This window comes from Lynx canadensis, chromosome C1 (assembly GCF_007474595.2).
Source record: "Lynx canadensis isolate LIC74 chromosome C1, mLynCan4.pri.v2, whole genome shotgun sequence".
In the NCBI taxonomy this organism is placed as follows: domain Eukaryota; kingdom Metazoa; phylum Chordata; class Mammalia; order Carnivora; family Felidae; genus Lynx; species Lynx canadensis.
In genome coordinates, this window is record NC_044310.1 from 50,039,089 (window position 1) to 50,048,628 (window position 9,540).

General features: G+C 41.9%; 1 pseudogene; it reads right to left on the reverse strand.

Annotated features, from left to right (window-relative positions):
- Window positions 1-1,695: 1,695 nt before the first annotated feature.
- LOC115519722 lies at window positions 1,696-2,856 on the reverse strand (annotated as a pseudogene).
- Between the last annotated feature and the right edge of the window lie 6,684 nt (window positions 2,857-9,540).

Below are 9,540 nucleotides of genomic sequence, written 5' to 3' on the forward strand. Positions count from 1 at the left end.
ATAAACAAATGTAAAAAAAAAAAAAAGTTTTTAAAAACAGTAACCTGGTGTTTCTGTTCTATTTGCTCACATGACCATAAAGGAATCCCAGGGCTGATTCTCCAGCTTCCTTACCCTATAAGGTTGCTGAATCAACCCTGCAACCACCACTGTTGGTCACTTGCTAGTGACTTCTTGCTAAGTGACCTGTAAGTATCCTATTATATCCCAGAGATCAACAAACTCCAACCTGTGGGCCAATAAATAAAGTTTTATTGGAACACAGCCATGCTCCTTTGTTCATATATTGTCTGTGGCCACTTTCGTGCTACTCCTGCAGTGCTGAATAATTGCAATAGAGACAGCATGGCCTGCAAAGCCTTAAAATGTTTACTATCTGACCATCTACAGAAAAAGTTTGCTAACTTCAGTTTTAAGTACTATTAGATGGATTTTCTGTTACATCATATGGACGGCATGCCAAAATGATCCCTCTTCCAATTCCTAGATTCTCCCAGCAAACTCCCAGTAAGATCATGGGTATTCCCCCATACACTGCTTCCTGGACCATGGACTGAATCCAACAGCTACTTAATCTAAAATCTTGTAGAACTGACCTCACCACTGTCCAGTCATCCCAGCTCTTTTTCAGGTCTGTGGCTGAGCCATGCTGTGTCTCAATAGGAATAGCACACATGTGGTCTGGAACGTTCTTATAACTCTTCCCTTCCCCTTGGCTAGCTTCTATTTATCTTTTATAGCTTAGCTCAAATGCCATTCTCTCAAGAGAAGATTCTCTGATCCACCAAATAGGTCATGTCCTTGTTTTATGGTCTCATGGGACACTAAATTTCTTTATCATATCACTTATCAAAAATTATAATAAGGCATGAATAGTATAATTAGTTTTTATTTTTTCCCTTCCTCTTTAGAAAAAAAGCTCTGTAAGTGCAGAGGCTATCTTATTTATGTTCTGTATCCCTAATGCCTAGAACGATACCTTATTAGTAAGACCCACAAAATAGAGATGTAATAAATGAATGAGAAATAAGTGAATGGAACAAATAGTGCAATACATACTTTGAACCATGTGAAATCCTTTGTCCTTTATTGGACCATGTTCATCTTTCAGAAATATAGACGTGATTCAATTGTGTCAGGCTGGTGTGTTTTATATGAGTCTGAGAGTGTCCTGACAAACGTATCAAGATCTGGCACCTCAGCCACCCAACCCAGCCAGTGTGCTCCTCATTCTTCTGACATGTCAATTGCCTAATCCATTTACCTGGTGATTTTGCATTTATGTATATCAACCTCTGCCCAACCACAGAGGTAGTTCTGCCCCTCACTAGCTGCTATGTACCCTTACAGGCTACTGAACCTCTATTTTCTCATCTGTAAAATGAGGACGCAGTACATGGATCAGAGACTTCTCCTCCCACTCTGAAGAGGATATGTAAGGTCCTGCCTAAGCTCAGACACCATTACAGAAATAAGGAGGGGAAGAGGAAACAGCTTGAGAAGGAGATACAGTCGTGATAGTCCTACTAACAGAATCCGCTGAACATTTACCTGGGACAGTTTTAAACCTAGAGACTATATCACCTTTCTCTTCTCTCTCTTCTCTTCTCTTCTCTTCTCTTCTCTTCTCTTCTCTTCTCTCTTTCTTTTATTTTTTTAAGAAACTTTATTTTCTATTAATCTCATTTTCCACATTCAGTTTAAGAACCTGTAGAAGAACAACTTAACACCACTTAGTGTTGTTCTTACCCATTCAATGGTCTGAGCAATGGGAGCTGCAGACCAGTCTTCAGTGGCAGACGAGGGGCTCTGGTCTGCAGTATGGAACTGCCGGATGGGCACAGAGGCCACCTGCGTGCCTTCAGGCCAGTCAGCAACCTGAGCTCGATAGCAGTAAACTCAAGCAGTTTGCTTGGGCTAGAGATGTCCACTCACCCTGAAATTCCTCCTTGGTCATGGCCTTTTCAGCAGTGGCCTGCTCTTTCTTTTCTATCTCTTTAGAATCTCTGTAGAAATCGGGGCGCCTGGGTGGCGCAGTCGGTTAAGCGTCCGACTTCAGCCAGGTCACGATCTCGCGGTCCGTGAGTTCGAGCCCCACGTCGGGCTCTGGGCTGATGGCTCAGAGCCTGGAGCCTGTTTCCGATTCTGTGTCTCCCTCTCTCTCTGCCCCTCCCCCGTTCATGCTCTGTCTCTCTCTGTCCCAAAAATAAATAAACGTTGAAAAAAAAATTAAAAAAAAAAAAGAATCTCTGTAGAAATAGATCAGGCATGATCTCCCATGGGTGTGCATGAGGGATGGTGGCACAGGTGCACAGAACTTCCCGCACCATCATGTACCACACGAGCCCCACTGAGCTCCCTTGTTGTTGCACAGGATGGCGATGTGCACATAGCATGGAGGAGAGTCTGTGATACACAGAGCAGTGGTTGGCAGGTTAACATAAGATGCCTCCATGGGAGGCTGGTGGTTAGCCCTGGGCTCAGTAACCACCAGAAGATGTGGTTCTTGGAAGTCTGCCTGGATCTGGTTATTGAAAGTTGTGGGAGTGAAGTACCCAGCAGTAGGAGTGGCTACAGTGGCACCAGCAAAATTCAGGACAGCCCACTGGCCGGTGTTCCTGGAGGCCGTGACACTGACACCAACTGGGTTTTCAATGGCAACAATGGCACAAGCCATCAGTGGAAGCTTCTTCCAGGTCCCCTTCAGATTCATGATGTAGATGCCATCACTTTAACTTTTGTAGACGTACTTTCCATTTGGAAGTCAGAGTTGGTGCCACCTAAGTAGGTTCCTGCTGCAAGGAATTCAAGGATATCTTCCTTCTTCATTTGCAAGACATCAAAGGGTCTGGACATTGTGAAGTGAAATGAATGAAAATAAAGACTGCATTATTTTTCATTGGCAAATCTAAGTTTTCTCCCTCCATCATCAAGAATGAGATCTTGAGAGCAAAATGGATCCCCAAGGAAAATGTCATTTTCAATTATAATGGCAAGTTTCATTGAGTCTAAATCAAAGTTTCAATCTCTCTTGCAATTAGAACTTCTATTCTCCCCAATATCCTCCAATTTGTAATCCTCAACACAGACCTGAGTCAAGGTCAGGGAACTCTTAGTAGGGAGTGGGAGTTGTGTGTCTGGGTCTGTTCTCCTCCCACCACTGAAAGGGAGGTGGAAGGGAGGGGAAGGGGAAGAGACAGAAACACCCTTTCCTAGCTGCTGCTGTTTCTGTCTTAGGTTTCCACTGGCTAAGACTGCCTGTCTGTGATTGGAGGCTTCCCCACCCTCAGTCTCTGGAGCACTGGGTGTGTGTGTTATTGGGATGCACCCCCAGGACTATGCAATGTGAAGCTCCCTGACATTAGTCGGAATGATGCACACTCCAGCTGATGTCTTGCCATCTTCCACACCAAGCTTCTGCAGTTACCCTGTACCATTTTCTGCTGGGGTGACCTTTAAGGAGCTTTAAATCCAGTTACCTTTGAAAATACTCTCTTGGGCTGTGGAAAACTGAGGCATCCCTTCCACACTGAATGGTGGCGTCACACTACCCCCTCTGCTGCTTCTTCTGCTTGCCCTGATGTTGTGAACTGCTCCTCTGGCCTCAGGGTGCTCAGACAGGAAGTAGGCACAACTCTCTGGGTTCACATGTGAACCCCCCCCCCCCCAGGAAAGGGAGTATGTGTCAAGCTCCAAGAACTTTCTCAGTCTACTTGACATGGCAAGCAGCACCGCCATGGTCCTGGGAGTGTGTATAATTCAGCCAGGATCTAGCAAGGAGTGTGAAGCCAGGCTCCCCTCCTGTAGGCAGTCCTAATTTCTACGAATTATTCTCTTAGGGCTACTCTCATTTGGCCCGAAAGGTGGGTAACTCACGGGGAATGGAGATGAAGATAACACAGAAGAGTTCTTATTCAACTAATTGCTCACTGGCAGTTCCTAGTGAAGCAAACTGACTTTGAGTTTCTTGTCTTTGCTTTTGTAGGCTGATTGAGGTAGTGGGGTGTTACAAGACGATCTGGTCTACCTTTTAATAGCACCTGCAGTTATCTACCTAGCATCTCCTTTTTAGAATGTGAGAGTTCCTTCAGCTTTGCAGCGATAGCCTGGGGTCCGAGACAAGAAGAGTCCCCAGTATCATCCTATTAAAAAAAAAATAATGATGTATACGTATCATATTTTACCAGATTTGGATTGTATTATTTTATAAGTTGCTTTTTCTTACTAAAGATGTGTAGTAGTATTTCCCATGCTACTAATTGTGCTTTGAAGTGTTTTTTTTTTTAATCTGGGTACAGTTAACACACAATATGACATCAGTTTCAAGCGTATAACATAGTGATTCGACAAGTTTGCACGTTACGCTATGCTCACCACAAGTGTAACTACCATCTGTCCCCATACAACACTATCACCTGAGAAGGAGAGAGAAAGAATCTCTCACAGTACCAGTAATATCTGGGCTGCATCTAAAAGGCTGAATCACAGTTTTTTAGGGAAAAGGAATATCTTGCATGAAAAGATAATAGAGGGGCGCCTTGGTGGTTCGGTCAGTTAGGCATCTGACTCTTGATTTCAGCTCAGGCCATGATCCCAGGGTCATGGGATGGAGCCCTGCATCGGGCTCCTTGCTGAGCCCGGTGCCTGCTTGAGAAAAGAAAAAAAAAATTTAAGATAATAGAAGCAAGAAAGAACATTGAATGGTCTGGGAACTGGAAGGACAGGGAGGAGTCTTGATCTATATAACCCTGTGACATTTGAGTGTAAAGTGTAATTATTATTACTATTAATTTTCTTTTCTTTCTTTTTTTTAAATTTATTTAAGTTACATCCAAGTTAGTTAGCATATAGTGCAACAATGATTTCAGGGGTAGATTCCTTAATGCCCCTTACCCATTTAGCCCATCCCCCCTCCAGGAACCCTCTGTTTGTTCTCCATATTTAAGAGATTAATTTTATTTTCAAAAGAGGAAACTGTGGTATAGACAGAGTAAGAGATTTGTTAAGATTAGCTAGCCAGTCAGTGGCAAATCCAGAATTTAAAGTTGGGATTTCTGGAAACTCGGAGGAACTGAATATAAGCAGGAAAGGAAGAAATCAAGGAAACCTGAGCCATGACGAAGGAGAAGGGATGCCCTAGCAGTGAGGAGTGGAAAGAGAAGGAAAACCGTCTGCTCCATGTCCAATTAAATCTCTTTTGTTCTCAGAGAGGCCTGGGAAGTTGACCGCCAGCTTCCCTCATCTGATGAGTGAAGTGTAATAAATGTGTGCGCTTTTTTTTTTGTAGAAATGTGAAGTAGTTTCCAAAATTAGCTCTGTCCAACTGTTAAAACCCCCAAATTCCCAAACTCTCTCAACAGGAAGCAAGCAGTGGACATCCAGATGTTTCTCCTCACAGTATTTGTCTGTGTAGTATTTACATTGATCTTTTTCTTGTCAAATCATGACTTTATGAAATGCTTTATTACACTGATTGACCATTCTCACAGAAGAACTGAGAAGGGGGAGCTGAGGGAAACATGGGTGCAGGGTGCCGTGCGGATCCTTAGCCAGTACTCCATCTCGGAAAACCACACTTCCAGTAAACGCTCGGAGTTCAGAAATCCAGCAAGTACAAAACTCAGCAGAGACTGTTCCTTTTCTGTATGAAGAAAGATAGTACAAGGAACAAACCTTGATGAACCCACCCTTTGGAGATTATGAAGGTAAATGAGGGGTTCCTGCGTAGCTCAGTTTGTTGAGTGTCCAAATCTTGATTTCAGCTCAGGTCATGATCCCAAGGTCATGGGATAGAGCCCAGCATCAGGCTCTATGCTCAGAGTGGGATTCTCTCTCTCTCTCCTCTACCTTTCTCCCCATTCATGCTCTCTCTCTCTTTCTAAAAAAAATAAAATAAAATAATAATAATAATAATAAAGCAAATAAAAAATAATAAACGTTTTAAAAAGAAAAGAAAGGAAATGATCGGTCTGCAAATCGTGGAATCTACCAAATCATGAATACCAAAAGAATAGCTTTCTGCAGGAAGAGAGTTGAATAAAGCCTGGGCTGATAGGTCATTAGTTATTTCACTTTCTGCCAGCAACTGGGCTACAAAGGTGCATGCATACCTCAGTTTGTCCTCACCACAGTCCTAAGAAAAAGATATTATTTTCATGCCCTGTTTATAGATGAAGAAATTGAGACCCAAGAGAGGTTAAAAACCTAAAAGTTTACTGGGACACCTGGGTGGTTCAGTCAGTTGAGTGTCCGACTCTTGATTTCGACTCGGGTCATGATCTCACGGTCATGAGATTGAGCGCTGGGTGGGGCTCTGCATGGGGTATGGAGCCTGCGTGAGATTCTCTGTCTCTTTCTCTCCTTCTCCCTTTGCCCCTCCCTCTGCTTATGCACATGTTCTCGCTCTCTCACTCTCTCTCTCTCTCTCTCCCTCCCTCAAAAATAAAAAAATTAAAAAATCTTAAAAAAAAAAAAAGACAAAAACTTCAAAGATTACTTACCTAGTAAGCAGCTGAGCTGGGAATCCAACCTAGGTCTACCTCAGTCCAAAGAGACTATGCATTTAACTATTATATTCTGAATGTAATGTTACGTAATTCTGTTCTTAAAAAAAAAGAAAAAAAAAAGGTGGTGGACCCACTTTGTTAGATTCTTCAAGGAGAAGATGCCTCCGTCTCTAACACTGCCAGAACTGTTTTTCTATCTCTTAGTAACTCTACAATGAGAGTCATTCTCCACCACTCTCCACCCTCCTCCGTGGCACCTATTTTGCTAAGGCAATGGGTCACTTTTGATCACTTTTCTTGTCTTCCTTTTAAGCTACCATTGTTTCATTCTTTCTTTGAACTCCAAAGAAAGATATAATAGGTGAACGGCATATACCTAGAAGGTCACAGTGCTTGGCAATGAACACCCAAAACCAAGACCAAAAAAACCAGCTACAGGATGGGATCCTGGAAGCCTTTCTCTTGCTGGGTAACCAGTGACCAAAGACATAACGTGTCAGACTTGCAACGGATACCCCTTTTGATTAATTAGTCTCTTTTCTTCCTCTTTAATTATGATCTTAGCCAAAGTTCCATGTTGTTTCTCCCACTCTTAAAGGGAGGGAAGAAAGAAAAAAATGAAGATAAATATAACCAACTTTATTTGGATCAACTATGTCTCATTAGCAATTTTATGGTTTTAGTGTGGAGAATACTTAGTACAGAAAAGGCATTTTCTCTTTCTATTTTTTTTAACTAATGTTTAATTGCTTTATCCCCTTTGGGCTAGCTAGAGAAACGCCTATACCCAACATGCACATACTGTATGTAAGAATGGGCATAAACAAAAGTCAAACATCTGCTTACCAGACCTGCCCCTCAGTCTTCTTCTTAAGCACCAGGAAAAGCATCTCAAGTTAGTCCCCAGTTTGACTTTGCAGGAATGCTGGATTCTCTGTAGCGTTTTTGCCTCTCACCTTTCCTAGGAGTTTATAGGGCGCTTTGAAGTTCCTCTGAACAAACAGGGTCTCTGTGTTTCGCTTATTGCTGAGCCAACCCTGGGGCCTCGGTTCCATCAGCTCCTTATTAAGTGTTTAGTAATTTCAGTTTCCACCTTTTGGTCTTGCTCGCTTTGCAAACATCTGGAGAGAATTAGTTCCCAGGCCTCTGTAACATACCCATTTTGTGGTTCTAGAGAGAGTTGCGGGCTAGGGGATGTTGTTGCCCTTAACGAGCTTTCTTTATGCTTTTTAACTGTAAAAGGTACCCTCGTTAATATTCACAGGCAAAGAGAAAGTGAGACCAGCCACTCCATCCCTGTTTAGCTCTTGCCTTCTTGACTGTGAATGAGAACTTCATGCTGAAATGGGTAGAATAAATATCATGAAAGTGGGAATTAAATACAAGATAAAATAATGCATGATAATAATAACAACAATAATGTCCGGGCACCTGAAACGAGCATACGTCTCTACCTGGGTGATTCGGTGTGATCTCTGCTAGCCCTGTGGGCCTGTGAGCATTGAAAACGTGTCTAGTACATATTAAGATTTACTGTTAGGAAGTCACACACTAGATTTGGAAGAGACAGTATAAAAAATGAAAATATAGCACTAAGAATTTTATGCAGATTTGATGTTGGAATGATAATTTGGAGATATAAGGTTAAAATTAATTTCACTTTTTTTTCCCACTTTTTCAATGTCGTTATTAGAAAGTTTTTAATCATATAAGTCACCCACTTCTGTGTTTTTCATCATGTTTCTATTGGACAGCAGTGCACTAAAGAACCAGACAAATTATTTAACAGGATATGACTAGGATTGGAAGATTCCTGTGACGGCATCCATGTGATATCAAAGTGAATAGGATGGGTATTGAAAGAAGTGTTAAGAAAATACCCTGAATTTCAGTAAGTAGGAGAAGATGGCTATCAGATAGAAACTACTGATTGTTAACTTTTTCCCAGGACAAAATTCTAGAATAAATTATTAAATACAACATTTATAAGTAGGTTATAAGTAGGGGGTGCTTGGGTGGCTCAGCCAGTTAAGCATCTGACTTCAGCTCAGGTCATGACCTCGTGGTTCGTGGGTTCAAGCCCCACGTTGGGCTTTACGCTGACAGCTCAGGGCCTGAAGCCTGCTATGGATTCTGTGTTTTCCTCTCTTTCTGCCCCTCTTTCTCTCTCTCTCTCTTGAAAATAAACATTAAAAAAAATTTTTTTAAGTATATTAGGAAACAAGTAGATGATCACAAGAAACTACTAAGTAAAATTACAACTGGTTGAATATTTGTATTCAGTCTTGAAAATCTATCTATAGAGAGGCCTTGGGGGGGACCACGAAACTAAAAAATTAATTGAACATGATGAATCTCAAAATAAGTACTCAAAATATAATGCATCAATAATGGGAATGTGATGTATAACTTCCATAAATGTAAAGTGCTGAGTTCATAACATGAATTGTGCTTAGGTACATCACTGAGGTGGCCCAGCTTAAAAATAATGCCCATGCAAAGAATTAACTTTTTTAAGTACTGCACTAACTAAAGGTATAATATGCTGTGGAAAAATATCATAGAGTGTAGAAGTCTCACTTTATTGCACTGAACTGGCCAAATCTAGAATATTTTGTTCAGTTCCTGCATAACCACATGGTAAGGGTGTCCTTTTTTTAATTAAAAAAAAATTTTTTTTTAATGTCTATTTATTTTTGAGAGAAAGGGAGACAGAATGTGCATGGGGAGGGGCAGAGCGAGGGGGAGTTACAGAATCTGAAGCAGGCTCCAGGCTCCAAGCTATCAGCAACAGAGCCTGTCGCCGGTCTCCATCCCACAGATCGCGAGATGGTGACCTGAGCCGAAGTCGGCCGGACATTTAACTGAATGAGCCACCAAGACGCCCCGGGTGAGGGTGTCTTAACAGCTAGAACAGGAAAGCCATTCAGCCGGGCAAAGAAGACCTCTGAGAATGTCACTTGACAGTGTGATCATTGTTATCACTTGGAGAGTGTAGACATTCTGCTTTGCTACAGAAAACAGGCTGACCAAA